General features: G+C 40.0%; 1 long non-coding RNA gene across 1 annotated transcript; it reads right to left on the bottom strand.

Annotated features, from left to right (window-relative positions):
* Nucleotides 1-11,688: 11,688 nt before the first annotated feature.
* LOC120056950 lies at nucleotides 11,689-15,541 on the bottom strand. The gene is made up of 3 exons (XR_005477860.1): nucleotides 15,431-15,541; nucleotides 13,803-13,927; nucleotides 11,689-11,796 (listed from the first exon to the last, which is right to left on the bottom strand). It is a non-coding gene; the product is annotated as an uncharacterized LOC120056950 (long non-coding RNA).
* Between the last annotated feature and the right edge of the window lie 31 nt (nucleotides 15,542-15,572).

The raw sequence follows: 15,572 nt of genomic DNA, 5'->3' as shown, positions 1-15,572 counted from the left end.
TCACTGAGTCTGGCTTTATTTCCAGTTTGTCTACAAATTAATAATTGATGTTGGATTTCAACCAAAAATCTAAGTTAAAGAATAGGACTTTGTTTTTGGTTAAGATAGAGACGTGAATCCAACATATTTCTTATTAACTTGTAGATTCCATTTGAAATCAACCAAGGCTTGAAACTCTAGGCCTATATGTATTGTCTATTTTTAGTTCAATCCTGGGCTGAATTTAAACAATAGCTGTTGATGACTTGCCAAATGCTATATAGGCCAAAATAGCATCATTGATGGTCCCGTGTGGCTCAGTTGGTAGAGCATGGCGCTTGCAACGCCAGGGTTGTGGGTTCAATTCCCACGGGGGGACCAGGGTTCAATTCCCACGGGGGGACCAGGATGAATATGTATGAACTTTCCAATTTGTAAGTCGCTCTGGATAAGAGCGTCTGCTAAATGACTTAAATGTAATGATACATGATTGATAACGTATGGTTACATTTCATTTGCTCTATTGAACCTACCCTTTTGAATGACTTCGATAGCAACAGTGAATCTATTAAGTGGCGATCTCTCAACAATCATTCTCATGATAGCATATTGGTAATAGTCAGTGACATCATAGCTAAGCAGGGCTGGGCTTGGTTAAAACTCTGGATAGGAGACCAAAGGGATAACTGTAGATAGATCAACTCTCCAGTAGGAGGTGCTGCCCAGCCTATGGTTTTATTGATCTGACCTTGTTTCAAAGGTACAAATTCAACATATTATATACAAGGTTTGTCTATGTTGAAAATTGGTTACCATGATGACATACTGTACATAATCCTGTGGTTGAATTTTTACCCTCAAAACAACAGTTGATTATTTTTTTTAAATGTAATGTATTTCCCACGTAGATTCGTTGACAAATTACGTTGAAACAACGTCAATTTAACCAGTTTGTGCCCAGTGGGACATTAATATTGGTCAGACTCTGTAAAGGCGAAATGAGACACAGACATCAGCAGACATCCCACTGGGAAAAAACTGGATGAGTCAACGTTGTTTCCACATAATTTCAACCCAGAAATTCAGTGTGATGACGTTGAATCAACGCAGACAACTGATTGGATTAGCAAAAAGTCCTCAACATAAGGGAATTTCGGAATTCCAATGACAGGGTGACATTTCTGGCTGATTTCACATTGAATTCAAGTTAGTTGACAACTCAACCAAGTGTAAATGAAAACTAGATGTTGAACTGACGTCTGTTCCCAGTGGGGGATGGCACGTTCTTCTCCCTCGGTCTATGTGTATCTTCAGTGTTCTCCTGCAATGTAAACCAGCTCTGATCTGCCCGTCAGTGATTTGTTGCGTGAGTTCTCAAGATCAGTGGAGGACTGGAGGCCTCGGGATCAAGGGCTATAGAAATGGCAACAGTCCCGTCTCATGTACTAACGCTTGTTTTTTCCCTCTGGGATAGAGGACAGACCAGAGCAAAGCAGAGCTGAGCCAGGAAGAAAAATGACTCCCCCTGATCCTGGCCCTTGTCTATCTATCCCCCGCTCCTCCTCTTTCCCTTCCCCACCGTCGCTAGCGCCTGTCTCTTGTTTGGATAAGTTAGTGGGGAGACGTCAGCTCGTTGCTGATGTATACCACCTGCCTTGGCCTCTCCCTGAACCTTCCTCCAGCTCCCACCACAGAGACATTCCACTGCCTTTTCTGGGCCTGTGTTTACACGGCAACAGATTACCCAGCACTCCCCTCTATCTCTTTCTATTGGTTAAGGACAGGAGGCCAAGGGGCTACTCCACCACCACTGCTTCGCTGCCAAGATCCTCCCACTCATAATCACGGTCATGGTCATTAGGCTGAAAATGGAATGAAACAAGGAGATACTACCAGGACTCTTCTAATAAAGAACTTTCATTTTCGTTTTTTATTGCAAAATGTTTTTAAACCTTTTCCATTGCATGCCCTCATGAACAAAACCCAGAGCCGAGGACGGGTCAAAACAATTAGGGCTCACTAGCGAACATGCATGACCTCATCGTTACTGCCCAAGTTTAATGACTGTTGATTTACACTTTATGTTAATTGAAAGCAATGGAAAAACTAGCAGTTTGGATGTGTGCGCACCTAACCATGACGCATGGAGAATGAAAATGATCCGTGGATGAAAGAGAAGTCATTCACACGGTCCTGCAGACTCTGTACTCCATGCAACAGCTTCATTTCAGTTGATCCCAAGCTCATTGACGTCTGTCATCAGGATCTGACAGACTGTAACATTGGCTCTGTGTTGAGTCGAGTTTAGTGGAGAAACCACAGTTCCAGTGGGCAGGAGTTCCTTTTTAGTAATACAAGTATATGTGCTTAGCTAAATTAGTTTATGTTTAGTATGTTTAGTATGTTAGACCTACTGTCCTCCTTTCAGGGTAGCCATGTGTACACTGAGTGGTTAATATAACCATGTTGATAGAATCATCACAGGAAAACCTCTAAATAATAGGCACACAAAAAACACGAACCCAAATCAATCCCTGGGTTTAGGGTATAAGGGGAAAGGGGGATACCTAGTCAGTTGTCCAACAATATATTCAACTGAAATGTGTCTTCCGCATTTAAGTATAGGGTATAGAGGTATATAGTGGCCGTTCAGACTGTGTTTCTGTGTGGCACAGCCACAGCAGCAGCTGTTATCAATCGTGACCACCACCAGACTGTAACGGTCATTCAGTCTCTCCATTACTGACCACACACACACTGATACACCACACATCAAATACTTGGTCTTTACCAGAGAAGCACCACCTGGTGTTTGACCTCTCACCTATAGCCAAGGTTCTACTGGTCTTCCCCCCAGAAACATAAAACATTCAGTTAGATCTGGATAGGGGGAGGAACTGTCCCCAAAATGTGCTGATTTTCTATGATCATTCAGAGAGCCTTCTCCCACTTTAAGGTCTCCCACTAAATCACCTTTACTCAGAGTATATCACTTCATGTCTTCATTAACAGTATACCATTTAATATCTTCATTAACAGTATATAATTTAATATATTCATTAACAGTATATCATTTCATGTCTTCATTAACAGTATATCACTTCATGTCTTCATTAACTGTATATCATTGAATATCTTCATTAACAGTATATCATTTCATGTCTTCATTAACAGTATATCATTGAATATCTTCATTAACAGTTTATCATTTCATGTCTTCATTAACAGTATATAATGTAATATCTTCATTAACAGTATATCATTTAATATCTTCATTAACAGTTTATCATTTCATGTCTTCATTAACAGTATACCATTTAATATCTTCATTAACAGTATATCATTTAATATCTTCATTAACAGTATATAATTTCATGTCTTCATTAACAGTATATCACTTCATGTCTTCATTAACTGTATATCATTGAATATCTTCATTAACAGTATATCATTTAATATCTTCATTAACAGTATATCATTTCATGTCTTCATTAACAGTATATCACTTCATGTCTTCATTAACAGTATATCATTGAATATCTTCATTAACAGTTTACCATTTCATGTCTTCATTAGCAGTATATAATTGAATGTCTTCATTAACAGTATATCATTGAATATCTTCATTAACAGTATATCATTGAATGTCTTCATTAACAGTATATCATTGAATGTCTCCATCCAGTAGAGCTTTCATCATTGTGAATTCTAAATGAACCCATCCTGGTGTGAACCATTTTTCAACACCTCATAAAATTGTTGTGAGAGCATGTGCACGGGCCTCATCATTAAGACACAAAAGATAAGAACTTGTCATGTCTTTAATGATCTCTTCAGTTGCATTATAGTTTTTTTTACACTTCTCCACAACAAGGAGTGATTGTCTCCAGTGGTGTAAAGTACTAAAAATACTTTAAAGTACTAAGTAGTTTTTTGTGGTATCTGTACTTTTTGATATTTGACAACTTTTACTTCACTACATTCCTAAAGAAAATATTATACTTTTTACTCCATTCATTTTCCCTGACAACCCAAAGTACTCTTTACATTTTGAATGCTTAGCAGGACAGGAAATTGTGAAATTCACACACTTATCAAGAGAACATGTGGTCATCCCTACTGCCTATGGTCTGGCGGACTCACTAAACACAAATGCATCTTTTGTAAATAATGTCTGAGTGTTGGAGTGTGCCCCTGGCTATCAGTACATTTTAAAAACAAGAAAATGGTGCCAACTGCTTTGCTTAATATATGGAATTTTAAATGATTTATACTTTTACTTTTGATACTTAAGTGTATTTTAGCAATTACATTTACTTTTGATATTTAAGTATAATTAAAACCAAATATGGTTAGACTTTTACTCAAGTAGTATTTTATTGGTGACTTTTACTTGAGTAACTTTCTATTAAGGTACCTATACTTTTACTCAAGTATGACAATTGGGTACTTTTTCCACAACTAATTGTCTCACATATTAACAGAGAACTCTGGTAAATGGCCATGAAGTGATATAGTTGCCACACAGCGCCACCAAGCGGCAGAACATTAAAAAAAGACATAAAAGCATCTGGGGGGGGGGGGGGGGGTACTTTGGCAGAGCACTGCACTTGGCAGAGCAAAATGTGATTGGGGTTCAGTAACCAAAAAAGGTTGAGAGCCGCTGCACTAAACCAACAACTGTGTCAGTCTTAGTCAAGGTACTGTGGCAAGGTTGACATACAACTTCAACTGACAGGGCATATTGTGAATATTTGATAACTGAACAATCAGAAATACTTCAATAATAGGATAATAAACAATATAAATTCTTATCTTGTGTTAATTTATATCAAATAATTATTTAAATCATTGTGTTAAGTTTCATTAGAGTAAACTACTGAAAAAAAACACCACCATCATTGTGGGCCTTCGACTAATCTCACACATCATTGAATTTCCTTAACAGCATATAAAAGTAACCCACATCACTCTATCAAGATAGACAAAAAAAAGTACATAAAAAAATGATACTGATTGATAACAGAGTTTAACAGGAAATGACCACTGATATACATCTTAGCTACACAAAGTGTGTAGATACCCCTCAGAAAATAAAACCCCTCTAGAAAATGTCAGTACAGAAATCAATGAATAACATCTACATTTTATCATACTTCAATAACCCAATGGGTACCACTTCCATCACCATCATTAACATTATTTGGACACACGTTTTGGCTATCATATTGTGTTTTAATCACTATTTTCCTGAATTTGCAGTTCGCGATAGTCCTTTACCATTCTTTTCATGTCTGGGTATGGCTTGTAGTCAGTTCTTCTAAGGATTTTTTTTGTTTTTGGATCAGTCGCAATCCTGTACCTGTAAAAGGGGAAAAGAGTGGATCATTTTAATTCAAACTTAAGTTTGGAGAATTACTGATGATGCAATGCTGAACAAAAATATAAGCATGACACATCTCCTTCGCATAGAGTTGATCAGGCTGTGGCCAGTGGAATGTTGTCCCACTCCTCTTCAATGATTGTGCGAAGTTGCTGGATATTGGCGTCAACAGGGAACACGCTGTCATACACGTTGATCCAGAGCATCCCAAACATGCTCAATGGGTGACATGTCTGGTGAGTATGCAGGCCATGGAACAACTTGGACATTTTCAGCTTCCAGGAATTATGTACAGATCCTTGCGACATTGGGCTGTCCATTATCATACTGAAACATGAGGTGATGGCATTGGTTGAATGGCACAACAATGGGCCTCAGGATCTCGTCACATTGTCTCTGTGCATTCGAATTGCCATTGATAAAATGCAATTGTGTTCGTTGTCCTTATGTAGCTTATGCTTGCCTATACCATAACCCCACCATGGGATACTATGTCACAACTTTAACATCAGCAGCCCACACAACGCCATACATGTGGTCTGTGGTTGTGAGGCCGATTGGACATACTGCCAAATTATCTAAAACAACATTGGAGGCGGCTTATGGCAGAGAAATTAACATTCACTTCTCTGGCAACAGCTCTGGTGGACATTCTTGCAGTCAGCATGCCAATTGCACGCTCCCTCAAAACTTGAGTCATCTGTGGCATTGTGTTGTGTGACAAAACTGCACATTTTAGAGTGGCCTTTTATTGTCCCCAGCACAAGGTGCACCTGTGTAATAACCATTCTGTTTAAATCGGCTTCTTGATATGCCACACCTATCAGGTGGATGGATTGTCTTAGCAAATGAGAAATGCTCACTAACATTGATGAAAACAAATTTCTGCACAAAATCTGAGAGAAATTATATTTTTGTGCGTATGGCAAAATGATCTAAGACACAGAATAACCCTTTGAGTATGGTCAAGTCAATCATTATGACGTGGGATAGTGTATCATAACACCCTGACTGACCAGACAGATAATAAGGAAACTGCTTCAAGATTCATATCTAATTCATAATCAAAATCTATATTCATAATCCAGCTGTAACAAACTTACGTTTTTATATGATTATCAATCGCTTTTCGCTCATAGATTGTTCTATATTTGGTTATCACTGGATCAACAAACATCTTTTTGGTTAGTGGACAAATCAGATGTTGAGGAATAAACTTCTCAGTCAACTCTTCACCCACCAATTTCTGTAAATTAAGAAAGAAATTATTATCTAAACCTGAATGGACAAATATAGAACACGACAAACCTGCACCAAGTAAATTCCATATGAGGGATGGTTACAAAAATGATCATTAAATGAAAGCAATTACATAGAATAATGAATTGATTAATTGACAACTGATTTGAGAAATGCAGATCAAAATTAAATAAAACACTGCCATTTAATTCACAACCACTCATCAAATGTATTATACTTTTATAATTTAAGTCCATATGCACCAATGTGTCAATGAAATACCACACTGGCCACTTCCACCCCTAGCACATTCTTGAGTATTTTTGTTTTCTTCACCAGAAATGTAGTCTCAATGATGTGGTTCTTAATGTGGTTCATAATAAACAGAGCATATCATATGAAAAAATATATAGCTTTTAAAAAGCTGTGAATTGTGGCCTGTGCACACACACATACAGTATACCAGAGTCGCCATGGGTTCAAAACTGATCCATTGCCCTTCTGACTCACACCTCTCTCCTTCATATACTGTCTTCTCTCCACTGTCCTATCTGCTCAATATACACCAACAAGGAGTGGGACTGCCCCAGTCCTTTAAATACAAATAAATAAGTGCATTCACCTTCTCCATGTCATCCATTGATTGGCCTGCAACTTCCTCTGTGTTCTTCTTGGCCTCTTCTTCATACTTTTCTCTGCTGGTCAGGTATTCCTCTGCCAGAATACTTTTAAAATACATTTTTATTCAAATAATTTTAATGTAGGCATGAATTCAACATATTCAATATAATACACTCCCCTCCGTATTTATTTGGACAGTGAAGCTAAAACTTTTCATTTGGCTCTATACTCCAGCATTTTAGATTTGAGATCAAATGTTTAATTTGTTTTATACTGTTTTACCATTTTGAAATGAATGCACTTTATGTATCTAGTCACCCCATTTGAAGGTGTCATAAGTATTTGGACAAATTCACTTATAGTGTATAAAAAGTTGTCAAAAGTTTCGTATTTGTTCAGGGATGCTGAGCCTAGACAAGTGTGTAAGTTTCACTCTTGGATTCTAAAAGAGGCTACGAGCAGGTAATTCTGTAAAAAGATTTTAAAAAACAACTGGCAGTTCCTTTAGGCTTTATCAGAATAAATCAATAATACATTACCAAATAGTGGCTTGCTCTACTCAGATGATCTTCTAACTGAAGAATATTGTGTGACAGGCTATGAACAAATATTTGGTCTGTGTTTTGGTCAGTGTTTCCTGGGGCAGTCTTAATAAAGGAGGACATGCAGGAAATGTATAAAAGCATCACTTGGTCATGTTCAGGTGAGAGCTTTGTACCTAGAAGGTCCTTTGTGTGTATACGTTGTAGGGTGTTGTTTCTGTTGGTTTAATTCTGTGAGCAAACATTTTGTGACCATGCTGTCTTGAAGAAATGTTTGGTGTGTGGTCGAATGTTTGAAATGGTATGTGTTGAGTTTATTCATATGTGACAATATTCAAGATGTCCATTAAGTAAAGTCACTGCAATAATGTCATTTTGTTTTCAGTTGGTATGTTTGAAGTGGCTTTGCTGGTTTGAGGTCCAGGCAGTTTATTGGCAGCGCCCTCCAATAAGTAAAGTTATTTGTATTTCTAAAATATCTATTGTTTATGTAATTGCAGTGGTTAACTGTTGTTTATTTTCTACCATCATAAGTAGAGTATTGCTTGTCACTGTTTTTGGCCATCTTGTGAACTTTGTCAGCTATCTAGTGGAAGTAACAGATCTAAGAAGTAATTTTGGTGTACTCGTGTTATTTATCTGCGTCAAACAAGCAAACCTAATCCTCTAAGCTTTAATAAACTTTGCTTGTTCTTTATATCTGCCTCTGTACTGTTTCCCTTTAATGGGCCTAGAACCTCTAACGTTTAGATGTTATAATTGTAATAAAACGTGTATGTTTTTGCTAAGGTGTTGTCTGGCCCGTTGCATCGCTCAGAACTGTTGACCAACACAATAGGTGGCCTGTGTCTTATGTCCTGGTTGAGGTGTTCCGCTCATTAAACAGTAACTGGCGTAGTCGTCATTTTAGCTAACCCTAGTCAGCAGGTGTTACTACAACATACTAGTCATGTTCGCAAAAACACTACAGTAAATACTACAGTAATGTCCGCAAAACAATATGGTGAAAACTACAGTAAAGTCTGTCATGTCTGCGGAAAAACACTACAGAGAATACTATAGTCTGTCTAATACAGTCATGTCCGCAAAAACACTACAGTGAATAAATACTATAGCATATAAATATTGCAATACTACAGTATTTAGACCATAGCATTTTTTCATGTGGGTGTGACTACAAACTTGTTGGACGCATTTGCAGTTTGTTTTGGTTGTTATTTTCAGATTATGCTGTGCTCAATAGGAACTGAATGGTAATTAATGTATTGTCTCATTTTGGAGTTACTTTTATTGTAAATAAGAATAGAATACAGTATGTTTCTGAACACTTCTACATTAATGAATCGTGAATAATGATGACTGAGAAAGTTACAGATGCATAAATATCATACCCCCCCAAAATGCCAACCTCCCCTGTTATTGGTAATGGTGACAGGTTAGCAGTTAGCACATTTTGGGAGTATGATATTTGACGTCCCACTGTGCCGTCCCCACAGTGACCGTACGTACATACCCCAACGAGAAGCCATGGATTACAGGCAACATCCGCACTGAGCTAAAGGCTAGAGTTGCCGCTTTCAAGGAGTGGGACTCTAACCCGGAAGCTTATAAGAAATCCCGCTATGACCTCCGACGAACCATCAAACAGGCAAAGTGTCAATACAGGACTAAGATCGAATTGTACTACACCGGCTCTGACGCTCGTCAGATGTGGCAGGGCTTGCAAACCATTATAGACTACAAAGGGAAGCACAGCCGAGAGCTGCCCAGTGACACGAGCCTACCAGACGAGCTAAACTACTGCTATGCTCGCTTCGAGGCAAATAACACTGAAATATGCATGAGAGCACCAGCTGTTCTGGAAGACTGTGTGATCACGCTCTCTGCAGCCGATGTGAGTAAGACCTTGAAACAGGTCAACATTCACAAGGCCGCAGGGCCAGACGGATTACCAGGATGTGCTGACCAACCGGACAAGTGTCTTCACCGACATTTTCAACCTCTCCCTGGCCGAGTCTGTAATACCAACATGTTTTAAGCAGACCACCATAGTGCCTGTGCCCAAGAACACTAAGGTAACCTGCCTAAACGACTACCGACCCGTAGCACTCACGTCTGTAGCCATGAAGTGCTTCGAAAGGCTGGTCATGGCTCACATCAACACCATTATCCCAGAAACCCTAGACCCACTACAATTTGCATACCGCCCCAACAGATCCACAGATGATGCAATCTCTATTGCACTCCACACTGCCCTTTCCCACCTGGACAAAAGTAACACCTATGTGAGAATGCTATTAATTGACTACAGCTCAGCGTTCAACATCATAGTGCCCTCAAAGCTCATCAATAAGCTAAGGACCCTGAGACTAAACACCTCCCTCTGCAACTGGATCCTGGACTTCCTGACCGGCCGCCCCCAGGTGGTAAGTGTAGGTAACACCACATCCACCACGCTGATCCTCAACACAGGGGCCCCTCAGGGGTGCGTGCTCAGTCCCCTCCTGTACTCCCTGTTCACTCATAACTGCACGGCCAGGCACGACTCCAACACCATCATTAAGTTTGCTGATGACACAACAGTGGTAGTCCTGATCACCGACAATGACGAGACAGCCTATAGGGAGAGACCTGGCCGTGTGGTGCCAGGACAACAACCTCTCCCTCAACGTGATCAAGACAAAGGAGATGATTGTGGACTACAAGAAAAAGATTACCGGGCACGCCCCCATTCTCATCGACGGGGCCGCAGTAGGGCAGGTTCCTTGGTGTCCACATCACCAACAAACTAACATGGTCCAAGCACACCAAGACAGTCGTGAAGAGGGCACGACAAAACCTATTCCCCCTCAGGAGATTAAAAAGATTTGGCATTGGTCCTCAGAACCTCAAAAGGTTCCACAGCTGCACCATCAAGAGCATCCTGACTGGTTGTATCACTGCCTGGTATAGCAACTGCTCTGCCTCCGACCGCAAGGCACTACAAGAGGTAGTGCGAACGGCCCAGTACATCACTGGGGCCAAGCTTCCTGCCATCAAGGACCTCTATACCAGGCGGTGTCAGAGGAAGGCCCTAAAAATTGTCCCCAGCCACCCTAGTCATAGACTGTTCTCTCTGCTATCGCACGGCAAGCGGTATCGGAGCGCCAAGTCTAGGTCCAAGAGGCTTCTAAACAGCTTCTACCTCCAACCCATAAGACTCCTGAACACCTAATCAAATGGCTACCCAGACTAATTGCATTTGCCCCCCTTTTACACCACTGCTACTCTCTGTTGTTATCATCTATGCATAGTCACTTTAATAACTCTACCTACATGTACATATTACCTCAACTAACCAGTGCCACCGCACATTGACTGTACCAGTACCTCCCTGTATATAGTCTCGCTATTATTTTACTGCTGCTCTTTAATTACTTGTTACTTTTATTTCTTATTCTTATCTGTATTTTTTTACATTTTAATTTCTATTAAACTTTTTTTTTAAAACATTTTTAAACTGCATTGTTGGTTAGGGGCTCGTAAGTAAGAATTTCACTGTAAGGTCTACACCTGTTGCATTCGGCGCAAGTGACCAATAACATTTGATTTGATATTTCTGCATCTGTAACTTTCTCATTATTCACGATTCATTCATGCTTTCATTTCTAAACGGTAAAACAGATATGTATGAATATACCCTTAAATAAAAAGGGACATTCTGTACTGTACTGTCGTCTCATATGAAACATTTGATCTCAGATCCAAAATGCTGAAGTACAGAGCCAAATTAAGGGGAGTGTATATACAGTATACCATTTGGAAACTCAAATGGACTTGAAAATCACATCAAAAAAGTTAGAACTACTCTTGTAAACAGTATAAAAACGAATTGTTGCAAGCCAACCTGTCCAGTGGATCATCAGGTTCAGGGACAATGAGCAGTCCATATACAGCATCCAAGATCTCTCTCATGGTTATGTGAGCGTTGTAGCTGCGGTCAAATATGTTGTGACAGATACGACCCACACTGTTTATGTTACAGTGGTACACCTTTGTCTACATTTAGGATTTTACATAACATTTAATATGAAAGCATAAAAAAACTGGATATTTCAGCCTGAATTCACACCAGGAACTTAAAAATAGTGATATACAGTGCATTCGGAAAGTATTCAGACCCCTTGACTTTTTCCACATTTTATTACGTTACAGCGTTATTATAATTGATGAAATAAAAAATGTCCTCAATCTACACACAATACCCCATAATGACAAAGCGAAAACAGGTTTTAAATTGTATAAAATATAAAAACAGATACCTTTACATAAGTATTCAAAGCCTTTGCTATGAGACTCGAAATTGAGCTCAGTTGCATCCTGTTTCCATTGATCATCCTTGAGATGTTTCTACAACTTGATTGGAGTCCACCTGTGGTAAATTCAATTGATTGGACATGATTTGGAAAGGCACACACCTGTCTATATAAGGTCCCACAGTTGTCAGTGCATGTCAGAGCAAAAAACAAGCCATGAGGTCAAAGGAATTGTCCGTAGAGCTCCGAGACAGGATTGTGTCGAGGCACAGATCTGAGGAAGGGCAGCAAAATATTTCTGCATTGTTGAAGGTCCCCAAGAATACAGTGGCCTCCATCATTCTCAAATGGAAGAAGTTTGGAACCACCAAGACTCTTCCTAGAGCTGTCCGCCCAGCCACACTGAGCAATCGGGGGAGAAGGGCCTTGGTCAGTGAGGTGGCCAAGAACCCGATGGTCACTCTGAAAGAGCTCCAGAGTTCCTCTGTGGAGATGGGAAAACCTTCCAGAAGGACAACCATCTCTGCAACACTCCAACAATCAGGCCTTTGTGGTAGAGTTGCCAGATGGAAGCCACCCTCAGTAAAAGGCACATGACAGCCCACTTGGAGTTTGCCAAAAGGCACCTGAAGGACTCTCAGACTATGAGAAACAAGATTTTCTGGTCTGATGAAACCAGGATTGAACTCTTTGGCCTGAATGCCAAGCGTCACGTCTGGAGGAAACCTGGCCAATATCATCCCTACGGTGAAGCATGGCGGTGGCAACATCATGCTGTAGGGGTGTTTTTCAGCGGCAGAGATTGGGAGACTAGTCAGGATCGAGGGAAAGATGAACGGAGCAAAGTACAGAGAGATCCTTGATGAAAACCTGTTCCAGAGCGCTCTGGACCTCCGACTGGGGTGGCCCTAAGCACACAGCCAAGACAACGCAGGGGCGGATTTGGAAAAAGTCTCAATGTCCTTGAATGGCCCAGCCAGAGCCCGGTTTTGAACCCGATCAAACATCTCTGGAGAGACCTGAAAATAGCTGTGCAGTGACGCTCCCCATCCAACCTGACAGAGCTTGAGATGATCTGCAGAGAAGAATGGGAAAAACTCCCCAAATACAGGTGTGCCAAGCTTGTAGCGTCATACCCAAGAAGACTTGAGGCTGTCATCGCTACCAAATGTGCTTCATCAAAGTACTGAGTAAAGGGTCTGAAAACGTATATACTTATGTAAATGTGATATTTAAGTTTAAACATTTTATTACATTTGCAAAAATGTAAAAAAAACTGCCTGTTTTTGCTTTGTCATTATGGGGTATTGTGTGTAGATTGATGAGGAGAAAAAAGCATTCTAGAATAAGGCTGTAACGTAACAAAATGTGGAAAAAGTCAAGGGATCTGAATCCTTTCCGATTGCACTGTATTTGTGGTACATTACAATTTACTCTAATCCAGGTGTGTTTGTGTTTTCTAACTTTAATCACTCGCTACCATGCCTCAATTTAGCCTTACCCTAACCACTCTTTCGCATGCCTCAACTTATCCTCTTGCACTTGCATGTAAATATTTGTAGTTTTGCTCAAGGGTAAGTGTTGTAAATGTTTTCAGGCTGTTTTCAGGAGTTTCACATAAATTCCACTACATTTGATAATCTAGAAGTTATATGCAATAATAATAAATATATTGTAACAGCTATAAGCAGTCACAAAATAACAAAGACACTCTCTTCATGTATTCATTGTGTAGAAGGATACAGGTGTGACAAAGCGCACAAGTGGAGGTTTGACGGGGTAGTCAGCCCCAAACTGACAGTACAGCTCAAAGGCTCCATTCTCGTAAGGTGTATCAGGAGGGCCTTGCATGAGAATCTTCCAAAACGCTGAATAGGTATGGAATCACAGGGGTTAAATGTTTTAGACAATATTATACTAAATTATTAAAATAACAACTGGTCATCTGGATGGGATGGTTAATTGTTTGTGGGAACATGTTAACAGGGATTTTACCATTTGACAGTCATGTAAACATATCAGTACATGGGCGTGTGTGCGCCTCATGTTGCGACAAAATGATAGCTGCAATACCAAAACAACAGAGACATTTAGCCTCACGCTTCACCTTCTTAGTTGTTGCAGAAGATATTGCTGTTTACTTCGTGGATCGATCACTAACTCTACCTGGATCCATAAGAAGTTGAATGTGTCCCTTCTGTTATGAAACCGACTGTCTAGCCTACTGATTCCGCTACACTTGCTACATCTATGGGTCCTAGGCCTAGCTAAATGGCCTGATTTAATGTATGCATGTGTCCCCAATACATACAGTATATACCAAAAAACTACAACTAAAGAGGTAACCTAAAAAAGACTGGCAGTCCGAGGCTCCCTGGCCACCTCTCTCTCACTGATTACCGGACATCATGATTGCCCTCACCGGTGTGCTTATCAAGGCCTGGCATAGTACATCTAAACTAAATGTTCGAAACATTAAGGGCACCTTCCTAATATTGAGTTGCAGCCCCCCCCCTTTTGTCCTTAGAAAAGCCTCAATTCGTCAGGGCATGGACTTTACAAGGTGTCGAATGCGTTCACCAGGGATGCTGGGCCATGTTGACTCCAATGCTGGATCGGTTTTTCATGAGTGTGAAAAACCCGTCAGCATTGCAGTTCTTGACACAAATCGGTGCACCCGGCACCTACTACCATACCCCGTTCAAAGGCATTCTTTTGTTTTGCCCATTCACCCTCTGAATGGCACACATACACAATCCATGTCTCAATTGTCTCAAGGCTTTAAAATCCTTCATTAACCTGTCTCCACCCCTTCATGTACACTGATTTGCAGCGGATTTAACAAGTGACATCAATAAGGGATCCTAGCTTTCACCTGTTCAGTCTAAGAAAAGAGCAAGTGTCCTTAATGTTTTGTACACTCAGTGTGTGTTTTAAAAGACAACTTAAAAGATCAGCTTCAGTATTGGAGATAGATTTTAGGTTTTATCAAACTAAACTTTGCATCATTTCTAATCGCCCTATTATTTTTTATTTTTAACCCTACCAACCCGTCCCCATTGGAGTAAACTAACGGACAACAATATGTCTTCTACTGCTACTTACAGCTATTTTCGCTCACATATACAGTACACTAAATCATAATTCTAACCCTCAGATATCCACAGACTAACCCATTTTTCCCAGTACACTACCATTTTACTATTTCGTTTTGCAATACATCCTATTTTACTGTGATGTCTTTTGAGGGTCTTGAACCTCTATTTGTACCATTTCTACCGAGATTGTCCTAAAAATAAATACTTTACCTAAGAGTAAAATAGTATTTCCCATTGATTGAAGTGTTACCAGATCAATAGAAGTTTACTTACTAAAGTCTGACTCTGACGGCAAAACAGTGCAGAATGGATGTGGGTCACAGTGCAGGCTCTTCAGCTCTTTTAGAATGCGTTTGTCCTTCTCCAAAAAGCAGCTGCTCTTGGATTTCTTTATGTTCTTTTTCAATGAGCTATT

Source organism: Salvelinus namaycush, chromosome 1 (genome assembly GCF_016432855.1).
Source record: "Salvelinus namaycush isolate Seneca chromosome 1, SaNama_1.0, whole genome shotgun sequence".
In the NCBI taxonomy this organism is placed as follows: domain Eukaryota; kingdom Metazoa; phylum Chordata; class Actinopteri; order Salmoniformes; family Salmonidae; genus Salvelinus; species Salvelinus namaycush.
Note: the sequence above shows the minus strand (reverse complement) of the source record. Positions and strands in the feature narration are given on the sequence as shown.